The 26,859-nt window shown below is 41.5% G+C and overlaps 1 long non-coding RNA gene across 1 annotated transcript in view; it reads right to left on the reverse strand.

The window, feature by feature from the left end:
- LOC123372941 overlaps positions 1 to 24,664 on the reverse strand; it is a 35,310-nt gene extending 10,646 nt beyond the window's left edge. The window contains exons 1-4 of the long non-coding RNA XR_006580489.1: positions 24,565 to 24,664; positions 21,800 to 21,898; positions 14,922 to 15,017; positions 14,466 to 14,623 (exon numbers count right to left, since the gene is read on the reverse strand). This is a non-coding gene — a long non-coding RNA (uncharacterized LOC123372941). The remainder of the gene's footprint in view (positions 1 to 14,465; positions 14,624 to 14,921; positions 15,018 to 21,799; positions 21,899 to 24,564) is intronic.
- Positions 24,665 to 26,859: the final 2,195 nt, after the last annotated feature.

A 26,859-nucleotide genomic window follows, 5' to 3' on the forward strand; every position in this document is an offset into this window, starting at 1 on the left:
CAGCATATTGAAATCCATTATGTTAATTTTTAATCTGAAAGTAATGCCAGAGATATTGTATGTTCTCTTTCAGCTATGACAAGTGAAAAATAAAATTTTATCACAAGTTAACATTCTATAATTTCTATTTTTATTAGTACGGTATATAATTTTTGAATTAGTCTTGTTTGTAAAGAATTACATACAAATTTCATGGTTATATGGATTAAGGTATATCAACATTAAGAGAGTCACCAGAATGATTCCAAAGAAAAGTTGCAAAACCAAAAAAAAAAACCCAACAATGTCCACAATACAAAACCACTCTTCTTTTTAATAGTAACATGCACTAAAAGTTTGGTTTTTGTGGGTTTTTTTTAAAACGGGTTAGTAAATTAAAAACAAACATTTAAATATAAGCAATTCAAACAAATAAAATAAATGTGGCCTTTGTGGAGAAATTCACAATCCAGTTCTGTAGCAATTATTTCAGAAGTAGTTACACTAAACCCAGGGTATTTGTCACATGGGCCTGATTCTGCTTCCACTGAAAATAATGGAAAAACAACTTCTTGGGCACAAAAGCTAGCTCACCTTGCAGGAAAAATTCTACTTCTATCCTCTCTTTTCTTTTAGTAAAAGAGCAAACGAGACAATAAATTAGGTCTGATTCAGAGGAAGTTTACGGATAAATACTGCTATGCACTAAATAAGTATTTGTAACTCAATATTCCTTATATTCCGATATTTATTTATAATTTTCAGTAGGTTTCTATTGTATCGATGGAACAATATAAAAACTTCTTTCAGTTACCAAAATAATCAATTGTACCTGTAAGTGCCAACTATTATAAATCAATATATGTGTGGCCTGTTATCCATTTCCAAGATTTGGGACCTGATTTACCCCCTCCAGCCACCCCAACTTACATTGGTTTTAGACTGGTATAAACAAGAGGAAATCCAGGTGGCTAGAATTGAAATTCAGTTATGGTTTTATTTTTTTAAGATACTTTTTCCATCTGTGTGCCAAACTGATTACTGCTTTTTCAAGACTTTATTCTCTTTATGATCTCAAAATGAGAAACACATTATAGGGGAGAAAAACAAAATATTTTAACAATTATTTTGGCAGAAGAACCAATACGTGGTGTACTGTTCTGTCTGTTCCCTCCCCTGCTCCCCGGACACTGTAAATTGTGAAATTTGTTTATAAATGTATTATCAAGGGTGCTATGTATTCACATCACACATACACTAACACTTTGAACTCCAGCAATTACCCCCTAACTTCCTCAGTATAAACCTGTCCCTTCCAGTTGGGCTCTTAGTCACCACAGCTTACAATACCAACATTCAATAGATTAGCTAAATATTCTTGGAACTGTAAAGTTCTGTCTGATGGCTGATTTTTCTCATTTATGCTGATAGAAATATTAATGAAAATAATCCAGTACACTTTGCCATCAGTGCAATCATTAATTTTATTTTCATAAAGGGCAAAAGCCAAGTTAGAGACAGAACAGTTCAGCAATAGTATGCTAATTAAACAAACTAGCCTGTTAAAGATAGTAGCTAGCAAGAAAGACTTGCCTTGATCCCCTCTACCCAGTTAACAACCCTTCTGTTGAGAGAGTCAGTTTAGCCCCAATTAGGACTCATTTGACTATTTAAATAGGTAACCTTTTTCTTACATAGCTCAGTAGGAGCCTGATTTTCCATTCTTTGTGCAAACAAAATCTCTATCCAAAGGGACCTCTGGGTGCACACAAATAAACAGTATCAGGCCCATTTTCATTTACAATCGTTATGCATCTGAAATATCTTTTTTTCCAAATTTGGCTTTTTTCCCCCCAAAACTGAAATGCTGTGGACTGTACAGTTACCATAGAAGTGCTACAGTTTAGATATCCCGCTAGTTTGCTTAGATAACAATGCTGGATATGACTACCACTTCATAAGAAAAGCAAGCCCTTCAAGCATATTCCTTCTTTCACTCTCAATGCTTTTGCACAAAAACAAGGATATAGAGAATACAGGATGCACCATCATGGTATGAAATAATGTGATTTGCTATAGTTTGGTTCTCTTATTTTAAAACAATATATTTAGGAGTCAATAGAATTTACCCCAAACAGTGAAGAACAAGTGAGCTCGGAAACAAGAAATATTTGGAATTATAAATACAAAATCTTTATCAGAAAAAGAAGTCAGCCATCTCTTCTTATATATTGCTTTTTATTATTTCATATTTTAAACAATTTCATTCTTTATCTGCATATACTGTGGCTGGAGGAGATATGTACATTCCAATAGTTAATTGAATATATTAACTACAGTGATGAAATTGCTAACTAACATCTGTGCGCTCTGTACTTTCTAGCAGTATCAGCTCCAATGTATTATAGGCTGCCTAAGACTAATTATGAAACAGATTGCACATTTTGAACAGACTGAGACAAAAAACAAAGACTTAAAAGTTTCAAGAAGTTTATCTTGAAAAAAGTTGCTTTTCAATTAAAATTACTCAGTATGCAACAATATTTTTCTAAAATACATCATTATCTTAACATTGATCAGCCTGTCAACTCAAGTTTTTATGATGCAAAAATACATAAATTAATCTCACTCAGCTCTTTTGACAGTCAGGATCCCACAAGGCTTGAGTCCTCTGTGATGTTTTGTGTTGACAGACAGTTCTGTTTACCTACTACTGTTAGTTTAGTTTATTATGCAAGATTACGCCTCCCTCCCTTCCTTCCTTTTGGCAGGCTTCCTTTGCCTGCTGCCTCCCTCCTGGTGAGCAAAGCAAAGCTGACAGATCCTCACATCATAAACCTAGAATTAAGGAGTATTCAATAACTTGAAAAAATAAGTATTACTAAGACATCACTGCATTACTCTTAAGAGACTGACACTGATCTCTTCACTGTAATATCTGGGTGCATCACAACCTTTAGTATGTTTATGCTTACAACACCCCGTGAGGTAGAGAAGTATTATGCCCATTTTACAGATAAGGAGTGGAGCCACAGAGACTGAGGCTATGTCCACACTTATGAAGAGTACATACACTACACACATACCCCTAGCATGGGTGTAAATAGCATACACAGTGAGACACTGCTTAGGCAAGAAAAGCCTCTTCAGAACTTTAGGTTATATACATTACATGGCTTTTTACATACACGAACAGTGCTTCCACCATCTACACTGCTATTTTTAGCAGTTAGTATGCCACTGCCAAAGGATTTTGTCAACACAGAGAAAGGCTTCCAAGACTTCTCCCACCACAGCCTTTCACTGTAGCATATAGCTTCATGCTACAGTGTGGACACAACCTGCTTTTTACTTGAGTATGAAGCTACATGTACTGTACATGCCACCACCATTATAGACAAGGCTTGAGTAACTGCCTAATGTCATACAGGAAATCTGTTGCAGAGCAAGGAATTGAACCAATGTGCCCCAAAGTTTCAGACTAGCATCCTGACCACTGGACTATCTTTCCTGTCTACTTGTTGACAAGAGAAGTTGAAAGCTCTTTGTTAAGTCTAGATCACAAATTACCATTCACTACACTATTCCCAGATTCAAAAGTCTCTTATCTTAAGATGTGTTTTACCCCAATTGTTTGCCTCCATCAATCCTGGTTTTCAGTTTTGCTCAGCCTTTAAGTAATAAATATTTTAGGCTTTTTCATTCAAAATGTGAAAACAGACTATAATTCTTCCTCCCAAAAAGTTTGTGTAAGAACTTCATATCCTTCAAGCATCTTCTTCTTTAAGGAAAGGTGGAGTATTACACAGTACGGTAATTTCTTCTGCAGATGAAAAATTACCGTCAACTATTATATAGTTGTTACTATTAAAGAGTCCACAGTGTGAATTACTACCACACAGTAGTTTGAGATACTGAGATTTTTCTCAATTGTTTGAACAGAAAGGAATGGTGATTGACACTGTGAAATGTTGACCTTAACAGCATCAAACTCAAGTGTCTGAATTACAGTTAAATTGAAGTTTTACTAGTTTCCAACTGTAAATAGCATGGAACTGGCAAATAAAACCAAATAAAGCAATTTAATGTCACAATATTATTTCCAGTTTAATTTCTTATGAAGAGTGAATATTAGACAGTTGAACACAGACCAAGACAGATCATTAGTTTCAGTTGCACATTTATCACTGCTTAGCTAAGCTCCCTGCCAATATAATGTTCTTTGCTAATAACAGATGATTAGCAGATCAATGTTGTTGAATTTTAATTCTTCAGTGTCATGAGTTAGTCCTAAATATATTAGACCAGCACTAGATTACCCCAAAACACTGACATTCTGATATTCAGTTCTGCTTATTCATCTGATTCCAGAACTAGAATCCTTATGTATTATGCAGTAGATAAGGGAGAATTTGGCCATGCTGTTTTTCCCTTTTTTAAATCTGATGTCAGCGATGAGGGCTTAGAAATAAAAACATAAAATAATTTTTAAAAAAAAAGTTATTTCTGTTTCATGGGAAATTTTCAATGTGATGTTTTATTATTTGGAATAAAAACATTAGAAATAATGGAATTTCCCATGAAAAAAATTTCAGTTCCTGACCAACTCTAATGAACTTCTGAAAACATGTTAGAGATGGGCAGGAAGCTTAGCCAAAATTTTCTTGGGTCTGGTTGAAGAAAAGTTTGAATCATCAAACCTCAGGAATATCCATGAACTACTGCTCCATTTTTTCCAGCTGGCACCACCATGGCAATGTTCCAGTGTTCACAGGGATGTGGGTAGATATCTGGAGGTCATGTAGGTAGTTACTACTACAGATGATCTGGTTATTTTGCTACTGACCCTTCAAATAGATTCAGAGATAGCCCTCTTCCACTTGGCAAACCAATAAGTGAATTTTGTAATTCACAGTGTAAGTCAGCATTCTAGGTAGAATTCCCAAACCTAATTAACTTATTAGTGTAAAGCTAAACTCCTTTCAACGTAAATAAATAGATCAAAAAGACTGTCCAGTGTCATAGTGCTGATGTAAGATTGTGTGTGTGTAAAACATTATATATTACACACACACACGCTTTTTAGAAATTGTCAGTATTCAGAAGTAAAGTAAAAGCGTAGATGTAGTATTCTTAGTAAAACATGTAAACATCTTGAATTTTTAGGAAGTTACCTAATTTAGAGAATTAATATTCACAGGAAGATGCACTTGTTTTCACATCTTCTGATTTCTAAATTGCTACACCTCCTGCCAAGCTGTCTTTAGTAAAGATTACCAGACATTCATAACTGCCTATTTATCAGATATGCCTTTCACATTTTAACACTGCTGTCTTAAAGATTGTCACCTGGCATTATCTGATGGAAACTTATCAGTAAGCTCAAAAAACAACTGCAAATAGTTTGGGCCAGAATAAAAAATCCATATCACCCACTGGTAACAGTTACATACAGAGTAGTCAATTTATACCTGACCTGTCAGTTAACAGCAGAAATTCAAATCTGGTGCTCAGCTTCTAAAATAATTACCACACCTAGAGCAAGTATCATGCCATCTGCATTCAGTAACACCAACGCTCTAACTATGAAAAAGATTAAGTGAAAACATGAAGTGGTATAAAGAAAAGTATAAAAGTATAATTTTATTGTAGCAACCTCAGCCAGAAACACCAGTGTTTAACCAATGTGGGGGCTCAAACCCCAAGATGTATCATGACTATAGGACTTAAACATTTTTAATATTAATCTCTAGAATGGCTCTTAACACAAGATATTCCTGGTTCCCTAAAAAGTACAACAATAATAACAAGAGTCCCATCACACTCTAAAATCCCAGAGCCCTCACTCACCATGATGTTCTACATGAAGCACTGTAGGGCTAGGATCCAGACAGAGAACATTCTCCCCCAGGAGCAAAAAGCTCTACTAGAGCCCCTCCCCCCACCTTTAAAAAATAGACTACTTCCCTAATGAGGCACAGCTGTCAGCCCTTTCCTTCAGGGCTGACAATTTATGCAATCCCTTGGAGTGTGGCAGGTACTGTCCCTGGCTTTCATAGAAGTTTATTAACCCCTTCCTCCCTTGCTAGGGTCAGATCAATACACACGGTCACAGATATGCATCAAAGGCAAATATAGGGTAAAATGTTATTGACTGGCAGAGCACTAGGTTATAACCTGTAGATAGGGAGATTTGGGGGTGGGATCCACAAAGGGACTTAGGCATCATGACGTTCAGCATTGCAAAGTCTAACTTTTAGGTGTCTAGAAAAAAATCACAGGAATCACACTACAGTCCACAAAGCCAAATTAGGCTCCCAGGCTTCCTATACAATGAATGAAGGGGAAAAAGTGCCCAATAATGTGATCCACAAAGCCAGCATGCTAGTCCTGGAACCACTCAGCCAGCCAATGAAAGATACCATAGAGAGGGAGGTATGCTAAGCCCTGCCCCTCCCTTAGAGAAAGGCACCTAAGTGAGCTTCGGGGAGGCCCACAAATGGGAACCGGCCATCTGAAGTCCGGTGTCTTAGGGGTTTCTTGTGGGAATGATTAGTGCCCACCTCGCTCATACAAAATGGGAGCAGGAGGTAGTGCCCACCTTAAAACTTTTAGCCCAAGGGTTAGAGCACTCAGGTGGGATGTGAGAGACCCAGGTTTGAGTCACCATCTCTACCAGAGGGTCAGAAAGGATTTAAATAAAGGCGGGGGGGTCTCTGGCCTCTCAGCTGAGAGGTCTAACTGCTTAACCTTGGGATATTCTGATGCAGGGGCTCCCACAGGCTCTCCTGTTGTGAATAAACAATGAAAGAGTGACTGGAACCTGGGTCTCCTACCTCCCAGCTAGGTGCTATAATCACTAGGCTGTAGAGTCACTCTCATACACTCTGTCTCTGGCCCAATGACTATTTAAGTATGTATCCACAGTGGAATAGTCACAGGGTAAGAAGGAGGAATGCTTTATAGCCCACTGGGTAAAGCACCCCCTGGGAAGTAGGAGACCCAGGGTCCAGTACTCCTGCTTCCATCCCCTTTCATTATTTATCCACAATGGAAAAGCTTCAGCAGGAGAGACTGAGGAAGCCCCCATCAGAATATTGCACATCTCAATGGTTAGAGCAGTGGTGCGCAAACTGTGAGGCACACTCCCTAATGGGACATGGAGGAATGTTCAGGGGGCGAGTGGCAATGCCAGGTGGCTAGTGCCAGCCCTACAGAGTGAAGCCTAGGCCAGACCCCATGGTGCGGGGGGTGACAAGAAGTGCCACTTTCACCCCAACTCACCTTAGCAGGCCACACAGCCTGTGAATCAGGTGCCACACTGATTTCTGCTCCCAGCAGCCTCTGTGCCGAGCACTGGCTCTGCCCCCAAAGACCATAGCATGTACCTTCCCCCACCCTGAAAACCCAAAGCGGGAGGAGCAGAGGGGCAGGTATTGGCCCTGCCCTAGTGCTGCAGCTTGGCTGCAAGGTAGAAGCAGCCCGCTGCAGAGGAAGCCTTGGCTGGGTAGTAAAGGAGGCGGGGTGAGTGCAGACAGATTCCATTAATGGTAAGTGGGGGAGGGATGGAAAAGTTTGTGCAGCACTGGATTAGCGGACTGTCCTGAGAGGTAGAAGACCGCTCCCATTTTCCAAATCCTTTCTGCCCTCCCGCAGCAGAGGAAGAAATTGAACCTAGAGCTCACTCATTTCAGATGAGAGCCCTAACCACTGGACTATAAGATGGGCAACTCCTCCTCTGCCCTTTGAAGGGGACCTGCATGAGTAGGTGGCCTCTTAGCCACAGCTGACAACTTTCACATGGTAAATAAGCACCCCGACTTTCACAATAAGCCCAAAATCAAGCTAATCCCATTTCAAAACAAGGCCAAAACAAGCCAATCCCCTAAGAACCCCAACACTCTATGTGACTAGATCCCCCCAGTGTGCAGTCTGGGCCTGGGGTGGGCCTGCTGTGCACCCCTGACTCTCTCCCCGCTTACCCCTGCTTGCTGGGAGCCGATCAAAAAAAAGAAGCAACAAGCTACAAGCCAAACAAGCAACAAGCCAAAAACTAGCCAACAAGCAACTCACAAGCCAATTAAGCTAAAACAATTTCTGCATTTTTTCCACGGGTTTGGCATGTCTGCTCTGAGCTCACCTACTGGACTGGGTCCTGAATGAGACTTAAGCAGCTGAATACCTGTCCTCCCACAATTTGTGAACCACTCTGGGGCTTCGATGGGAAATAGGTGTTTGGATGCCTAAAGAGAGACAGCAGTGTGCATGTTCAGAGGCTTGTGGTGTTTCTACAGGATCATTTGTCTCTATGTGAGCATCAGGGCCGGCTCCAGACCCCAGCATGCCAAGCGCGTGCTTGAGGCGGCATGCCGCGGGGGGCACTCTGCCTGTCGCCGGGAGGGCGGCAGGTGGCTCTGGTGGACCTCCCGCAGGCGTGCCTGCGGAGCTCCACCGGAGCCGCGGGACCAGTGGACCCTCTGCAGGCACGTCTGCAGGAGGTCCACCGGAGCCGCGGGACCGGCGACTGCCAGAGCGCCCCCCGCGGCATGACGCTGTGCTTGGGGCGGCGAAATTCCTAGAGCCGCCCCTGGTGAGCATGCCTGTAAATTTTTAATCATTCTGGTAATAGTTCACCATTTGATAATAGCAAAGTTATGTAAAATTTGTTGGTTTCAGTCTGGAAGGGTTTCATGAAAATGGTTTTATTCGCTCAGTTCAGTTTAACTCAACCCAAACTCCTCCCATATGCTGGCTTGGAAGGATTAGATGTTTATTGCTAAATGTCAGTAAACTTTGATGTCTCCATACACACTCAAACTGACAAAAAAAATTCAATTGATAATACCGGTAATAAAAAAATACAGATGAACAAAGTAAGAATAATGCTATTTAAGAATTTATTAGTGTTTGAAAGATTTACTTTGTATATTCTGACATGTCATGTTGATCATTTGTCTGACCAAGTGGGTATTCACCCAAGAAAGCTTATGCTCCAATACATCTGTCTGTCTATAAGGTGCCACAGGACTCTTTATGTTGTAACAGTTACAAAGCTTTCACTTTTTGGACCTCAATGTCTACTGTCATTAAATAATTGGTGTCTGTCCCCTCCTATTGTTTGACCCCACCATAATTCCCCATAAATGTGAAAATTTAAATCAATGAAAATCTAAAAAAACTGCTTAAAAATAATAATAAAAATATATTATCCATCTAAATTATTTTTAAAAATTGACTTCTGCCAAGCCCACACATACGTTTTGTTGCATTCTTATTGATTTACATTATATTAGTGCTCACAGGCCAAAATAAGGTTCATAGGCCCTATTGTGCTGCGTGCTGTACAAATATAACATGTGCCTTGGCATGAAGAGCTCACAAACTAATTGTTTTAGGTTTGAATAAACTCACAATCTCAGAGTAAACCCAAGCTGAAAGTGCTCCTTTTTGTCCATTTGGGGTCTGGGTAACAGAGTGAGGTTTTGTTTGTTTTGAACACAAAAACAATAAATCCTCAGAATCCAAAACTCAGCCCACATTTGGTGAAAAAAATCTGACATTTGCAGAAAGATTCATAAATGTTTTTGCCAAAACTGGCCCAGCCTTAAGGATTGTAACAAAACTCAAAATCAGATGAATCTGACACAGCTCTAGATAATTGTCTGAAAAGACCATGTATCATACTGTATAGTTCAGCTTTAGTTATGGGTCCTACCAGTATTAGGAGCACTAGAGGCAGGCATGAGGAGTTCCTTCGAGCTTGACCTGAACTGAAGATGTGAGCTGTCTGTGGTAACTCCGATTAAGAGAGAGATAATGACTGAAATACCTATTTGTCACCCTGAGTGATTCCTTCCAGAGATCACGTCTGGCTACATCTCTGGCCTATTTGCAGGAATAACAGGGGTTATCATACCATAGATATATCACTCTGAACTGTAAATCTCTATAAAGTCACACTGTAAATTTTTCCTTTTACGTCTAAGTTGCTGATATTCCTATCTCTGCAGTGTAGCTTCCAGCAGTCACTGCTGAACAATACGTGCACTGGAACTATCTGCAATCACCAAGGAAATTTTTTACTTCCATGGCCTCATTTCAAAAAAATTCTGGGAGGACAAAGTTGGCGAGCATCCATACCTCCACCTCTCTACTGAGGTCATGGCTTCTCATGGGGGTTAGCAGACCAGTCCTATCATGGAGGCCGGAGGGGAGGTGACAGAATGGTTCTACCCCTGGGAGTGCAGGAGTGGGGAGCAACTGACTGGGAGGAGGAATGTCTCACCAACAGTTGGCACAGGACAAGGACCAGGGCTTGGCTTGCTCCGTGCTTATCTTCAGATCAGGCCATTGCTCCTGCTTCCTGTCCAGCCTGTGTGGAGAGGGGGACGGCACTGACAATGTGGCAATAGGAGTCCCAGCCAGACCCAGCCCTCCCCAAAGTGGGCCTTACAGGCCTAGGGGAGCACCACTGTGCTGGCTAGCACTGAACTGTAAAAAGTTAGCGGGGCACAAATCAAGGTCTGGGGGAGAGGCAACTGCCTCTTCCACGCCATAGCAACCTGTTTAGTTCAGGTTGATAAACCAGCTAAGCAGGAGGTGAGAATCCTAGGCAAGCCAAAAATGTTGCTAATGAAGCATATGACAAATTATAACAGGTGGTGCACATACAGGGAACCAATTCAGCTACAAACTCAAGATAACATTTTAAACTATCTCATTTAGTCATATAAACCATTAAACTCATAGAGGGTTTTGTGTGTGAATATGAGCTAGGTTCCAGTGAAGACAACCCCTATAACTGCGTACCTAAGAATAGCTCTTAGGAGATCAGAGATTAAACTTGCTTAGTAACGACAATGTGACAGAGCTGCACATCAACCAAAATACTTGCAAATAGTAAATGGTGTAGAGAAGACATTTCTGAACATCAAGTCTTGACATCCATTCCCAAAGTCAGAAATTTTATCATCACATTCTGATGTTATTTAGCTGAAGCATCCTTTGAGCCAGCTCCTAGTAGGGCAAAGGAAGTGGTATTGGTTCTCTGCGAACTGCCTTTGACAACCACCTCAAATGAATCTGGATTTGGTGACTCTTGGATGGAGATGATGGCTCTGGGAATAGGACAGAGTTTGTGATCCCCAGAAAACATCCAATAATTGGATTCCCTGGTGATTGGAATAGTGTAAAAACATACACAGATTGAATGATCAGGTTGAATGGTAACCTGTTTTAGAAATTTACCTGCAGTTTATTCCTCATAGCCTGCAAAGTACATATAGTCATTTCCCTAAGGCTAATGTTCAAACCTCTCCCTATTAAGAATTTACTTCATGTTCAGTGAGCTTATCATAACCAAATGTCTTGCAAACATTTTGAACATTTGGCAGTAGTCTCAAATATACCAACACACAGCCTTCTCCTACTTTTCGCATTTCTTGTTTAAAATGTTTAATGTGTCATATTGTGTGAAGTCAATGGCACAAGATGACATAGGAGATACCTCATATTTTGCTTTGAAAATGTGTTACAGATGTTCTTTTTAATGTTAATAAGGTGTATGTACGGAACTCCCATAACGCTGCTTGGATGTTTACCCTTGTACTTGAAATGATGAATGCCAGCACAGAATACCTAGAACCACAATTTGCAATGAAGATGTAAACATACAGATGCTGCCCTTTGGAAGGAAAAAAAAGTGCTTAAGATGAAAGTGTCTGTGTACATGTCTCTGTTTTCTACCAGATCTTACCCCTTGACTTTCACAGATCAGATTGTCTTTTGCAGATCAGTCCATGGAAATTGTTTAATGATGTGTGAAATCCATCCAAACTCAGAATCACATGATCATTTTAGCCATATCTGAATCTGCCCTTATAAATCAACAAATTAATATTGTATTCTACACAGTGGTCCAAAGAACCACACAAGTGATATTGCAATGTTGTGTAGTGTTTCCCTTCCCTTCATGAATTATTGCCATGTTTGGGTACAGCGGGACCCTTAATATGTACCTTATTAGTCAAATATTGCAAGAGGAAATATCCCTTGAGTTTTCACTGTACCTCCAGATTTCTAAAAGGGCATGCAAATGTAAGTGGGGGAATGGTCCCGCTATTGTGGGGAACTTTCCTGGCTTCTGCACTACCCCGGTGAAATGGGCTAGCGGAAGGATCTGAGTCCTCGCTCCCACTTCCTTTACCCAGAGGCTTCCCTGCCCTGGAGGACTCCCCTTCCACTCTTCTATCTGGCAGAGTCCTCGTAACCCCAACAAGGCTGGGCCCAGGATTCCTGGGGGGCTCGACCCCCAACCTTGCTGTGGTCACCTAGGTCAGGGGCTAGGGTGTCCCCACTCCAGGGTACTCTCTCTGCCACTGGATGCTTTTCTGACCCACTGATCATTACATATGATTTAAAGCAAATACAGTTTATTTAATTAACAATTAGTTTAAAAAGGAATAAGGAAAAATGGGAAAGGTTGAAGGAAACACATCACCCCGCTCTGTGGCAGGGAACATCATAAACAGTGTCTCTGGAATGTCAGGGCAGTTCACAGTCTGTTTCTTGTAGGTCCCAGGCCTCCTTCTCAGGCCCTGGCTGTGCTGCAGGGACGCTGCAGGTTGGACACTTTCTCTGGCGGTGGCCACACGCTCTCAGGCTCTAGGTGGCAGGACCCTTCTTCCCAGCGTCACCCCCGCCCTGTCAGGGTTATGATCCACCTCCAAGTCTGGCTTGCAGAGCCTCTTGGCTGAGGCATCTCCCTGTGCTGGGCTCGCTGCCCAGGGTTCCCCTCGCTCTCCCCAGCTGCTCACGGCACCCCGCTCCGAACAGCCCCAGTTCCAGTTCCACTCTGCCTCAGCGCTGCTGCTGCTGCTCTGCCTCCAGCTCCCTGGGCTGCTTCTCTGGCCCCTCTGGCTCTGGTTGCTGCAGCTCTGCTCCCAGGGCAGGTCTGCTCACTCTGGGCTGTGCTCTGGCTTTGGGGCTGCAGCTCTGCTCCCAGCTCAGCTTGGGCCCCTGCTTTCTCCTTAGCTTGGCCCCACTCTGTCTGACCCAGGCAATTGCAGCTCACACAGAGGACGGGACCCCATTGCTTCCTGACTCCTTGATTAGCCTGCCCGTCCTGTCAATCAGGCTGATCTGGAGCATTGACCTCTCCCCATTGCCCCTGGGGACTGTCAGTCCCATCGACCCTTCTCCTTTTGGTGCTGAGAGCTAGCCAACCAAAACACCCCACTGAATGTTATTGAGGGGATAACAGGCCCCTTACACAAAGGTAGAGAAGATTAATTAGCAGATAAAAACTCATGCACTAGTATTTTTTTCTGAACTGAAATATCTGGAGGAGCTACCAGCTGCCTCTCTTTTTATTCCTCTGAGGCATTAAGAAATTTAATAATTCCAAGGCCTTGCAGAGTTATATTTATAACGGAATAGGCTGCCAAAACCAAAATAAACTAATGGTTAGTAGGCTAGGTATACCTACCTTATTCATTATATGATACCAGCCAGTCAGAAGGCCACATTTGATTTTAACAAGAAGGCATACCCCCAACAGCCACAGACCAGTCAGAAAGCTGTATTAAACCAAAAGTTCTTCCCTCTCCCCCTCAGTAAACATCCTGTAAGAAGGCTGTATTTATCTCAAAGTTAATCCTAAACAAGGTCTCTGCCTGGATCAATGACAAAATGGTTCTGAATCCAGAAATCTCTATTTAGCACCAGAGAGTTGGACAGGGGACCCACAGAATCAGTGCAGTGGGCTCGGAGGGTTTGTCTACACTTACTGGAAGATTGATGCTGTGGCAATAGATGCACCTGGGATCGATTTAGTGTGTCTAGTGAAAACCAACTAAAAATCAACCACAGATCGCTCTCCTGTTGACTCCGGTACTCCACTGGAATGAGAAGAGTAAGTGGAGTTGACAGGAGAGCATCTCCTGTTGACATAACACAGTGTGGACACCACGGTAAGTAGATTTAAGCTACATCGACTTGAGTTATGCTACTAATGTAACTCAAATTGTGTAGTTTAGATCGGTTTACCCCCATAGTGTAGACAAGTACTGAGACATCTGTTCCTGAGAATTGGAGGAAACTCAGCAAAGGGACCCTCATGGAGTTTTCCCTCTCACAAAACCCTGTCATGAGTTTTTTCTGCAAGAGGGGACAATATGGCCTCTTTTTGGTTGCCTTTCCACTTTTCTATATTCAGTATAATATTTTATTGACCTCAACTTTAAAGCCACATTAGCCATTTCTTAGGTCTTGCATCATCTTTCTTCAAAGGAATTATAATCTTTCATTACTTATTTATGATACTCTGTAGTATTCCTGCAACCTTTTCCTTGTGCTTTTAATACTTTCTCCCAATTGCATCATTGGGAGAGGTTTTTCCTTCCCCCTGAGTAAATTCTGAACAAGCAATACAGGATTTGGCTCTAAATGTTGTAAACTCCCAAAATTTGCTTTCCTAAAACACTTACTAGGTTGCTGCAGTCTGTGAATCCATGTGCTGTATTCAAGTAGTTTGTGTCCTCTGATTCTAACCTCTTCACATTTTCTGGCATCATCTTTAGTAGTTATTGTTTCTGATGGTTCCATCTCTGACTGGAGCATCTCTTGTTTGAATCAGAACAATCTTCTACATAAAGAGGGATATGGGGGGAGGGATAGCTCAGTGGTTTGAGCATTGGCCTGCTAAACCCAAGGTTGTGAGTTCAATTCTTGAGGAGGCCACTTAGGGAACTGGGGCAAAAATTGGTCCTGCAAGTGAAGGCAGGGGGCTGGACTCAATGACCTTTCAAGGTCCCTTCCAGTTCTAGGAGATTGGTATATCTCCAATAATAATAAACCATGCATGTCTGGCTGTATTTATTAACCAATAGATATTAAAAATAGGTTGTTTAAGTTCCTTTTGAGTACAGAATCTAGACACTTACACTATCTTTAGTGTTGGTCCAAGGATTTTTCTCTCTTGCTCTGCTATGGTCCTGGTGGTCTGTATCAGATAGCTCTGGTGGGTTTGTCCTTTGTATCTGTAAACAAACAAACAAAAGCTCCTAACCACAATCTTTCTTGTTGAGTTATAGTTTGTTGGCTTTGTAAATATGTTATCATACAGTTCCACCTCACCACCTCTTTCTATATCTTGTAATAACTACATAAAAGAGAAAAACATTTTGCTCTTCCTAGAGGTCTGCAATTCCAAATGATAATGCCATTTTCCAAAGCTCAATAGATTCATGCTGAGAGGCACTTATCTTTAGAAGTTTCAGACACTCTGTTTGTGGCAAATTGATACCATTTTAATCTAAACAAGAAACAAAATTGGAACAAGATGAAAACATATATATTGTTTCAAAAACATTTTCTTTGATTTATGGACTGAAAGACCACAAGGGAGTGACCCAGATCCATGTTCCCAGATGTAAGATCTTATATGTAGCCAACAGATGTGTAAAATCAATTTTATCCAGAAAGCTTTAGCACTGATTATGCATCTGAGAACTCTCAAGACCAGAAGTTACTTCAGGAAAGGTGAAAATTACGCTAAGATCATTTTTTTTCTTTTTAGATCCACCTCTGTCTGAGGGTATTGTATAAATTAGTGCTGTTTTCTCTGATTTCCTCCCACTTTTGGATCATTCCACTCTGAGGCAGTAGGGAGAAGTGGAAGGGAGAAAGGGGCAACTCTCCCCCTACATTGAATCTGAAGAATATCCTAAATTTAGAAAGAGGGAATGAGGGTGAAAGAGTGAAAAAATACAAGTATGGCAGGAAAGGGACAAAAGGGAAGACAAATGAAAAATACAAACAAATACACACTATGGGGCCTACTGTTATAATATAAAGCTATATTTTAAAAGGGTTTTACTACCATGAAATTTTCTTTGGCACAATTTGCATCTGCATTTTTCCGCACACACAGAATGAACTAGAGATGCTACTCAGACTACCTGATTGGCACCTGCAATCTAATTGTTGCCCCTATAGTTGAACTCCAGGTACAAAATGTGGGTACAAATGTTGCAGTTGCAATGTTTTGAAAATTCAGCCTACTTGAAGTTAAGTTTCTGTTTACAGTGCTCCATTGACAATGGAAGATTAGACCCACATTTAAAAACAAATCTTATCCATACTGTGATACACACAGAAAGAAACATGGAAATGAAGAGAAATGAATGAAGGTTAAAATTTACTCTATATATTCCTATTCAATGTGATAAACTATAACCTCCAGATCCTTTTAGCAGTACTATCATCCAGCCAGTTATTCCCCATTTTGTAGGTGTAACCCATACACCTCCTCAGTGTGATGTTCTGTCCCATCTAGTGGCACCGAGACCACGTAGGAAGAGAGATATACAATGAGTCTGATCTACAGCCTTATCTAACAGTCAGTTGGCTTTTAGCTTATGCTCTAAGCTCCAGAGCTTGTTATGCCGACGACTGGGTAGTATCGAACCAGGGAGCTCTGCAGCTTAGTACATGAACCTCTACTGCATGAGCTAAAAGTCAGCTGACTGTTTGCTAAGGCTGTAAAGCAGACTCATTTAACTCTCTCTAAGTGGTCTTGGTACCACTAGATGGGTCAGGACACCACATCTAGAAGGTATGTAGTTACATACTTCTCCTAGCTGAAGAAGTGCATCCTGAGCTTCAGCGACTTCCCTATTGAAATCCCAGACAAGCTCCCATTTGGAATACTGACAGACCCTGGTTGTTAGCAGGCAGGATTGAACTGGGGACCTCTGGAGCTTAGTGCATGAGCCTTACCGCATGAGCAAAAAGCCAGGTGGCTGTTCGCTAAGGCTGTAGAGCAGACTCATTTAACTCTCTCTAAGTGGTCTCGGTGCCACTATATGGGACAGAACATCACATCTAGAAGGTGTGTGGGTTACATAGGTATGCATTTGATTTTTCCTGCCACCATGTAGTACTTTGCACTTGTCTTTGTTGAATTTAATTGTGTTGATTTCAGATCAATATTCCAATTTACCAAGGTCATTTTGAATTCTAAACCTGTACTCCAAAGTGTTTCAAACCTTCCCAGCTTGGTGGTCATGCACAACTTTTATAAGCACTTTCTCCATTCTGTTATCCATGTCATTAATGAAAATATTGACTAGTATTGGACCAAAGACAGACCCCTTCAGGACCCCACTAGGTATATCCTCCTGTTTGACAGTGAAACATCTTACTATCCTTCAGATCATTCCTTCACATTGGAATAGTTTGTTGTTGTTCCTTTAATATTATCTCTGAGAAACTGCCAGCTCTCCTGAGTTCCTGTTTCCGTTAGACTTACTGAGCTTGTTGTTATGGTTCTTATTCTCCTGTTTTCATTCTTTCCTTTCCTTAGAATCATGCATGATCTTTCATTTCATGATCACTTTCACCCTAGTTGACTTCCATCTTCAGATTCACAACCAACTCCTCCTTGTTAGTCAGAATCAAGTAAAAAATGGCTGCCCCTTGCTTACTTCTTAATATATATTTTGAAATCAATAATTTATTGGAATTTTTGCCATATTATTTTCCAATAGATATCTGTCCCTTGATATGTGTCCCTGATCATTTGTTCCTGGTCCCACTATCTCTCTTAGCAACACAGTTTAGGGCTCTGTGAAGACAAACAAGACAAAAGCTGGATATTCATTTTGGGGTGATGGGAGCAAAATATCATTCCCTTAACTACAAAGATAATTAGAGCCCCCTTAAATAAAGACCTATTTCAGAGACCTAAAACTCTGCTTTGACAATAGCATCTGGTCCACAGCATACATACAGGAGTTAACATACACTCATTTTTTATTTGTCAAAAAACATGCAGACTAGATTTTTCTGCACTGTAAACTCAGACTTTGGTTATGTGGCCCTGCCCTCCAATGTGTGGCCACAACCCTAGCTTTACTTTTAGTGATGTAATCATTTTAATGTTCAGGGAGGTAAAAACTGAGTGTAAATCTCAAGTACAAAATATGCCAAATAATGCAAGAGTCCCCTTCTTGTTCCTGCTGCTTCAACCACTGTACAGAATAGCTCTGGGAAGAGATAGCTCATGGCTCTGTTGCTTTTCAAAGTTGCCTGACAATACTGCTACTACAAGCTATTCTTCTAAGACTTTCCTTCTCCTAATGGATCTCTAAGATCAATTTGTCTTCAGGACTCCAGCCACATCTTTCACTTCTTTAGATGGAAGCAGATTCTATCTCTACATTTTTCTCTGTGACCTTCAGAGGGAAGTAGCTAATGCTGCCAGATCACAGTAGAAGATCAGAAGGTATTTCTGATCTGCTGTGATTAGATCTGCTGCCATGATCTGCTTTCAAAATGCAAATCTGACATTTTCATTGTGACCAGCTGATGTATGCTTTTTAAAGCTATCATGCTTCCATTCCTGAAATATGATTAGCTCCAGTGACTGTCCAAAGGGAGTACAAATGACCCTCCCATAATAAACCTTAGGGATTGGAAAGGATGGAACTACAACATTCGGTTGCTTTCTTTTGTAAGATTTAAACACAAGGGGTTAAACCTTTTGTCTTATTTAATAAAATACTAATGGAAGCAATCACCAGAATTAATCTGATATTTCCAGGGTACAAAGTATTTGGAGCAGGTCCTGTTTTTTATTTTGTGTTTGTACAGCAGTAGGTCTTGATCTTGATTGCGGGGTGTTAGTGTAATATAAATACATAATCAATTAACACAACAACATTAACCAGGCTGGCTACTAGGTTTCAAAAAGTTTCCTGTAATAATCTAGATTAATAAAGTCACACAACTCAGGAAAAATTTGCAACTATACTCCCAAAATGAACATTCACAAGTAAAATAGTTGTTGCTGGAAGAGAAGCAGATGGTCAGATAATTTTACTGCTAAGATCTAAGGGTGCATTATTGTTCACTCTTGTAGCATAGCTGAGGCAATATTAAGGAAATTTGGAGAAGAGAACTAAATGTAAAAGGAAGTACAGTAAGAGTGTGAAAAAAATACTTTAAGAAAAGGTCTCAAGATCAGTGACAATTTATCTATCCAATGCTTCTTTGCATATGCAACATGTGTAAGCACAATTTCAAATGCTGGTTCTCAAGCTTTGGTCCGATGCATACACAAGTAAATCTGAAAAATCCAACACAGCAATGAATATGTTTTGGTTTATTTTTTTTTTAAAGCCAAATTACAAGTGGGCTGCTCCTTGTTCCCCCTATCCTATTTTTATCTCACTTGACAAAAAGCCATGCACTGTCTATAAAGGAAGTGTATCTATGAGGTCCTGTTTGCATGTAACCCAATTAACATGAACAGTTCTAATGCCTTGTAGAGAGGTTCTATTGAGAAGATTAGAATTGTGCCTCTTCCCTCTTGATCCTGTTATCATTCAACGCAACTAACTACCCAAGCCTAGGTGGTGTGTTATGCACAAAGACTACTTTTAACAAATGTCAACATCCTCTTATTCAGCAAGGAGGTTAGAATTCTACATCTGCCCTTTAGATCCTATGATCACTCAACATAACTAAATGCTTCTGCCACAGGGGGAAGTGTAAGGTCCAGTGCTAGAAAGTGATGTCCATGAAGAAAAGTGCTGGAAGAAAAAGACCCTCTCCTATAGTCACAGCTTCCTATTTATACTCTGTGTATACCTTTCAAAATGTATAATATAAGGGAAACAGGAATCAAATGTTTTTTTTCAGCAAAATAAACAAAACATGGCAGCTAATATTATGCATTCTGAGCTGCCATTTAGGAAAGCCCTCATAATATTCATTTTGTTGTTTTTATATTTCTAGTATATATTATCAAAAAAGTGAAAACAAAACACCTGAATATAAGAGCTGATGGCTCAGCTGCTTGCATTATGGTGCACTGTAGGAAGAGATTCTATTACACACACTGCTGGTGAGACAAAGGCAGCTGGGAGACTCAAGGGTGAGCCAGCTGACTTCACCAGCAGAGTAAGGCAGGGAAGTAGCTTTCCCTTCAACCTGCAAGTACTCCACAACATGCTATCAATACCACTGCTAGCACGTCCGCTGCCTGCACTTGTAGATGCCCTGGTCAGACAGGTATCCTGACCCTGGAGATTTCTACCCAGGTCCTGGTCTTGATTTGCTGGGAATGTGGCCTGCATGTCCCTGCTGAAGAAAGGCAGAGGAGGGAACCATTTGATGTTAGAGGTGCCTGTTGGCGGAGTCCCTCAAGAATCAGGTTAGAGAGCTGCAGGAGAAGGTGGTTTGTCTGCACAACATACAGGAGTATGAGAACTTCATTGACAGGATGCACTTGGAGATATGCAGGATGAAGGAGCAGCACCAGGGGAGAAAAGAGAACCAGGTGTTGCTGTACAGGAAGGAGACTGGCAACTAGCCACCTCAGCCAGCAGACAGTATTTCACCCCCCACCCCCATCCACTGAGGTCAAGAACTGGTGTGCTGTACTGGCAACAGGAGTAGAGGAGAGGCTGAGGGAACTGGGATTGTTTAGTCTGCAGAAGAGAAGAATGAGGGGGGATTTGATAGCTGCTTTCAACTACCTGAAAGGGGGTTCCAAAGAGGATGGATCTAGACTGTTCTCAGTGGTAGAAGATGACAGAACAAGGAGTAATGGTCTCAAGTTGCAGAGGGGGAGGTTTAGGCTGGATATTAGGAAAAACTTTTTCACTAGTAGGGTGGTGAAGAACTGGAATGGGTTACCTAGGGAGGTAGTGGAATCTCCTTCCTTAGAGGTTTTTAAGGTCAGGCTTGACAAAGCCCTGGCTGGGATGATTTAGTTGGGTTTGGTCCTGCTTTGAGCAGGGGGTTGGACTAGATGACCTCCTGAGGTCCCTTCCAACCCTGAGATTCTATGATTCTATTATTCTAAAACTCAATGGTTGAGGGAAGAAGAGCAACCTGCCCCCCAGGGTTGGGATGTTCATAGTCACCACCCCCAAAAGGAGGAGACAAAGGGTGGTAGTAGTCAGGGATTCCCTTGAGAGCGGTACAGAGGCATCCATCCACCATCTTGACCTAACATCATAGGAGGTGTGCTGCCTACCTGTATCTGAAATGTTAAAAAAAGGCAGCCAAGGCTCATCCGGTCCTTTGACCACTACCCTATGCTGCTCACCTATGTGGGCACTAATGACAGGTAGGACCTTGAGCAGATCAGCAGTGACTACAGGGAGTGAGGGTGAAGGAGCCAGGGGTGCAGGCTGTGTTCCCATCCATCCTGCTGGCTGAGGGTAAGGATCCAGGCAGGAACATTTGCATCCTGAAGAAGAATGCATGGCTGTGCAGATGGTGTTAAGAGGAGGACATTGGCTTGCTTGACCATGGGTGATGTTCCATGAAGGATTGCTGGAAAGAGACAGATCCACCTGACCAAGAAGGTGAGGAGCATCTTGGGACACCAACCAGATAACCTAGTGAGGAGGGCTTTCAACTAGCTTGAAAAGGGCCAGGTGACAAAAGCCCACAGTTTCGAGGTAAACTACACTTGTATCTCTCCTCCATGATCCACTTCAGGAGTGCCTTGTCAGGTCTCAGGACTTCTGCCATCCCATGTATCTGAGTAGGGATCCTTGTCCCACTCCCTTCTCACCCAAGATTTTAAGATTGCACAGCCCCCTGCCTTACACTGTGATATCACCAGCAAGCCAATCTGCCAAACGGCCAATGCTTGTGCATTACTTTCTCTCCAACGTCTTTGACAGATGTAATTTATCATTAATCCAAACTTTTCTTTCTAGGAAATTATATTTATTCTTAAGGTTAAAGCATTGCAAAGAAAACATAATAAAAACAGATTTAACACACACTCTATACATACCTGGAGTCATCCATCAGTCTAATGGGGCCCTAGTAGGCCCAAGTCCTTCCAATCCTTTAGCAGTATTGGGTCCCTCTGACAAAAATTGATGTGCATTTGCTGATCAGAAAGAACACCCTGTCAGTTTAAACTCAGCCTTCTTATACCAAAAGCCCTTTCTTTGTTTGAGTCTGTGGAAAACCTAGTTTGAAGCAGTAAATGCAAGCCTCCCCAAGGAGTGATACCTCTCCATAATTGTGTAGTCTCAGTGACTTGACTTAATCACCGCCCACTGTTTTTAGTTCCTAAAGGAGTTGTGGTAACATTCCCCCATGGAGGAGAACACAATCATGCATAAACCATTCATAAATTAAATACAGTGGTCCCCAGAGATAATGCTTGGGATTGCAGTATATGTCACAAGTATAAAAATGGTGACAGAGAGCTGGAATTAGTGATAGAAATGGAAAATTACAATAGAGTTGTAGGCGCAACAACAGGGGAAACAGATCTGCTCAACATCTTAGCTGTCTATATACAAGAATAAACCAGAAGAAATATAAATCTTAGCACACAAACACAGCTATGATTCAACTGGTATCACAGAGACTTGGTGGGTAAATCTCATGACTGGAACATTGGTATAGAGGGGTATAGCTTGCTCAGAATGGGCGTGCAAAGAAAAATGGAGGTGGTGGTGTGGTGCACGATAAATTAAGAATGTATACACTTGTTATGAGGTTCAGAAGGAGGTGAAGCAGACCAGTTGAAAGCCTCTAGATTAAAATAAAAGGGGGAAGAAAGCAAGTGTGACATAATGGCAGAGGTCTACTATAGACCATGAAATCAGGAGGAGGGGTATAAGGCATTTCTAGAAAAAATAACAGAACTATCCAAAACACAAGACCTGTTGCTAATGGGAGACTTTAACTAACCAGATATCTGCTGGAAAAGTAATATGGCAAAACACAACATTTCCAGTAAATTCTTGAACTGCGTTGGGGACAACTTCTTGTTTCAAAATGTGGAGGAAATGACCAGGAGGGCAGCCATTTCTAACAGGGAGATATTGGTTGTGAATCTGAAGATGGAAAGCAACTTGGGCAACAGTGATCATTAAATGATAGGCTTAATGATTCTAAGGAAAGGAAGACGTGAACAGCAGAATAAGGGGAATAGACTTATAAAAAAAGCAAACTTTAAACAAACTCAGAGATCTAGTAGGTGATGTTCCATTGGAAAAATAACTAAGGGGAAAAGACCCTAGGAAACCAACCTAACCAGATTCAGTGACTATGTTTTATGATCTTTACATTTGGAAGTTCTGAACCAGGATCTTGAGGTGAGGACCTTATGAATTGTTTATTGTAATTTCCCATGTCCTGAAACCTTAGTAAAAGAGGGCATGCTATTTTGTTTGTGGCCACTGGCTTTTCTTTGCCCAGTGTTATTAAAGTGAAGCTATTGCCGCTACAGCTGGGAGAAATTAAGGTCGGGCACACCTGCAGTGCCAAACCAGGCTGCAATGAAGTTGGGGGGATGGTCCATGCCTTTATAGTGGCAAACACAGTCAAATCACATTTTGCTTTTCAATTCAATCCAACATTAAGGGGGAAAAAATTCCCTCACTATTTTCTGAGCTCTAGGCAGCATAGGGTGGAGGTGTTTGTTTTGGGAAGTGGGAGAGAGAGTGAATTGGAGGGGGAAGCGGGTACAAACTGCATCTATTCCAAGACATCACATTTTCAATTCAGATGAACATCTTCTGTTCCTGATGAACCTACACTACTGGGTGGAACTTAAGAGAAAGAAGAGCCATGGCTACAAGAGATGGAAATCCTACATTTCCAAATTTGACATTGTGTCCCCTGAGCAGAATGGTGGGCTCAGTGAAGTATACTGCTGTCTGTCTCGATGGTATTTGTAGTAACTGTACTCAAACTCAGTTTAGATCTTTCCCTAACAGCTGCACACACTTGAATATTCAAAGTGATTTTTCTTAAGTGTATGCCGGATCAGTTTTAATTTTTGGCTTTTCTGCTACTGATTTTATTTTTCTGGTATTCTACCATATACTTCAGCTTTGAAACTATCCCATTACAATTCAGACTGGAACAAGAATAGATTGATTCAAGAATGCAACACACACGTACAGAGCAGACTTCTCAGAATCAGCATCACTCACTTGATTAGATATAGAGCTATAGATATTTTTCTCATGTGTTAAGTGGCAGTGCAAAGCATCCAACTGCTAAGGTACACTGTGAAGCCCCAACAGCTGCTATCATAACAGAAATACAAGCATCTGAGCTGATCTTTTGAACTGATTTCTCAAAGGACTACACAAATTTGAATCACACGGTGTCAAGCTCCAGTGTACTGAGGCTGGCACCTGAATTTTTGTCTTCTCAGACAAATATTGAATCACAGCCTGTATGCATTCCATCAGGTTTTCCAGGATATAATACTGTACATTGAGTTCTGTCTTGAAATTGAATCATGGTTCATGGTAAGGCCTATTTGTAATTGGTATAAGTTGGAAAAGGCAGAGGAGAATGTTTGAAACAACAGACCAGCTTCCCGCTGATCACACCTAGTTTTTGCACAGAGGCTTGACATAATGAAGGACTATTGATGCAGACCAGCAGTGTGTTAGCAAAGCACATGGGAGGTCCACATTACATTGTCTGAAAGCTTTCCCTATCTTCAAAGCATTATGCTGAAGGTGTACATACTTGAGAAATGGCAGATAGCCAAATGCAGAAAGTATGCTTTAAAGAACTTACATTCAAGGTTAGTTGATGGCAGTCACTTCCCAGCGGAAAGATACCCTCACAGGGCTTCTCTTTATGACTCATTCACAGTCCCATATGGAGATGGGTGAAGTTCTGGGCAGATTACGTTGGCTGTCCAGTTTCTGCATAGAGAGGATGTAAATACTGTGATCATGAGAGTCTGATGAAAAAGCTATAAATAGCTCATCAAGGAAAGACTGTTTTAACACTACATTAAAAACGGATTAAAACTACAACAGTATCATTCAACTAATACATTAAGCTGTATGTCACTGCATACATACTATAGGACTGGATCCATCCCCAGTGAAGTCAGTGGAAAAGATATGCACCCCTGAAACCTAATAGTCTCTTTAGCCATAGAGTGACTGGTTTAAGATACTTTTACTTCTCCCGCCTTATTTTTTGTTTTATGATTTGGGGAATTCTACTCGTTTTGTCAAACTGCATCTTCAAAAACTAGACCCTGCATCTCTGTGCTAAATAAAGCCTTGTAGGCAGCAGGTGACTCATTGATTTAATTAGTGAAAAAAAACCAGAAGGTTTTTACATAGATTTCTAAACAACTGGAGAGTGATCAAACTCTGGATAGGAGAGTAAGTGTCTAAACAGAATGAATGGACTTAAAAGACAAAATAACGCTTCTCACTGGCAGGTCTCAGACTGGTACACTTGACAGCTGAGAGTGGGGTTTCATGCCCCCTAACACTGAGGAAAAGTCATATACAGTGTGATGTATCAAACAAAAATGATCCCTTTGTATAAGGTGTGGCAAATGACTGAAGCTATTGTGGTGGGTCCCACACTTTTCCTTGGTGTGGTGGGTCAGGGCACCACCCATTTCCCTATTCTTGGTCACCAACAGCTCCACTAGTGCCCTGGCAGGGGAGAGAAGGGGAGTGGGGAAGAGGCCTGACTCCACCCCCTACTCCAGATCCCAGCCCCTTCAACTTCATGGGCTTCTTACCCTCTTTCCCCTTGGGCAGGGTTTCTGCCAGTCCTCTGTTCCTGGGGAGTCCCTCTGCTCTGCTTGGGCAGGGTTTCTCTTCCCCTCGTACTCTGATCCTTTGGTTAGCAGCAGTACTCCTCCAAGCTACAGTCCACTCTCCATCCATTCTACTGTCTGACTGAATGGGGGGAGGTGTTAATTCGGTCTCTAATAGGGCCTCAGTCCACAGGGAATAAGGCCCTGATCATTCTGGGGCTTATATACCTCCCATCTATCATTCCCCTGCTGTCCTCTGGTCCTGCTGTATCACAAAGGCCAGTGCAGGCTACTTGAAGGCACAGATGGAGTAGTATTTAACAAAAAATATTTTAAATGAAATGTCACATAAAACTCCACCACAACAGATACTAGCAGCTGGTATTGTTTACAGCCCAGAATTTCACCCTCCAGAAAGGATGATGTTTGGTCACTGCAGACACACACACATCCCTACAAAGCAACAGCAGCTACTCCACACATCCAGTACTGCTTTTTCTAGGGCCCAATGAACAAAACCCCCATAGGAATCCAAATAGCCTCCTCCATTCCTGTGAGTGGGAATTTCTCCCTACCCCTGGGCTACATAAGGCTCCTTGAACCCTCTCAGCCGCTTGTCCCCAATGCATGCACAACTACGCATGTAATAGCCAAGTAGCAAAGAGTCCTGTGGCACCTTATAGACTAACAGACATATTGGAGCATGAGCTTTCGTGGGTGAATACCCACTTCGTCGGATGCACCCACGAAAGCTCATGCTCCAATACGTCTGTTAGTCTATAAGGTGCCACAGGACTCTTTGCTGCTTTTACAGATCCAGACTAATACGGCTACCCCTCTGATAGCCAAGTAGAATTTCTAACAGGGGAAGAATCTTTCCACAGAATTTTTAAACCCTTCTATACAATTCTGTAGCAGAATTTAATAGAGAATTATAGACATATCTGTTTTCAGAGTGATTTCTATAGAACCCTATTGGGCTTCAGCCCTTTTAAATTCTGTAGGACTTTTCTATAAAGGATTGACACTGACTTGAAGCGGAATGTGTTCTTTTCTTTATGTGAGAGTCGAGTTAAGTTCCAAATTTAACAGCATGCAGTTGCCTAGTCCCAGTAGGGAGCCTAAATGGAGGGACGTACACCTCTGCACCTCAACGACATGGTACCTCTACCTATTGTGAAAGGGAATGTTACTGACTATTGAGTAAGAAGATATTACAGACCACACGAGGTAACAGAGCAAGCTAAATTTATGTGTTGGCTTTCAGCTCCCTGTGAATATGAAACAAACATGTAAAATTG

Source organism: Mauremys mutica, chromosome 6, assembly GCF_020497125.1.
Source record: "Mauremys mutica isolate MM-2020 ecotype Southern chromosome 6, ASM2049712v1, whole genome shotgun sequence".
Taxonomy (NCBI): domain Eukaryota; kingdom Metazoa; phylum Chordata; order Testudines; family Geoemydidae; genus Mauremys; species Mauremys mutica.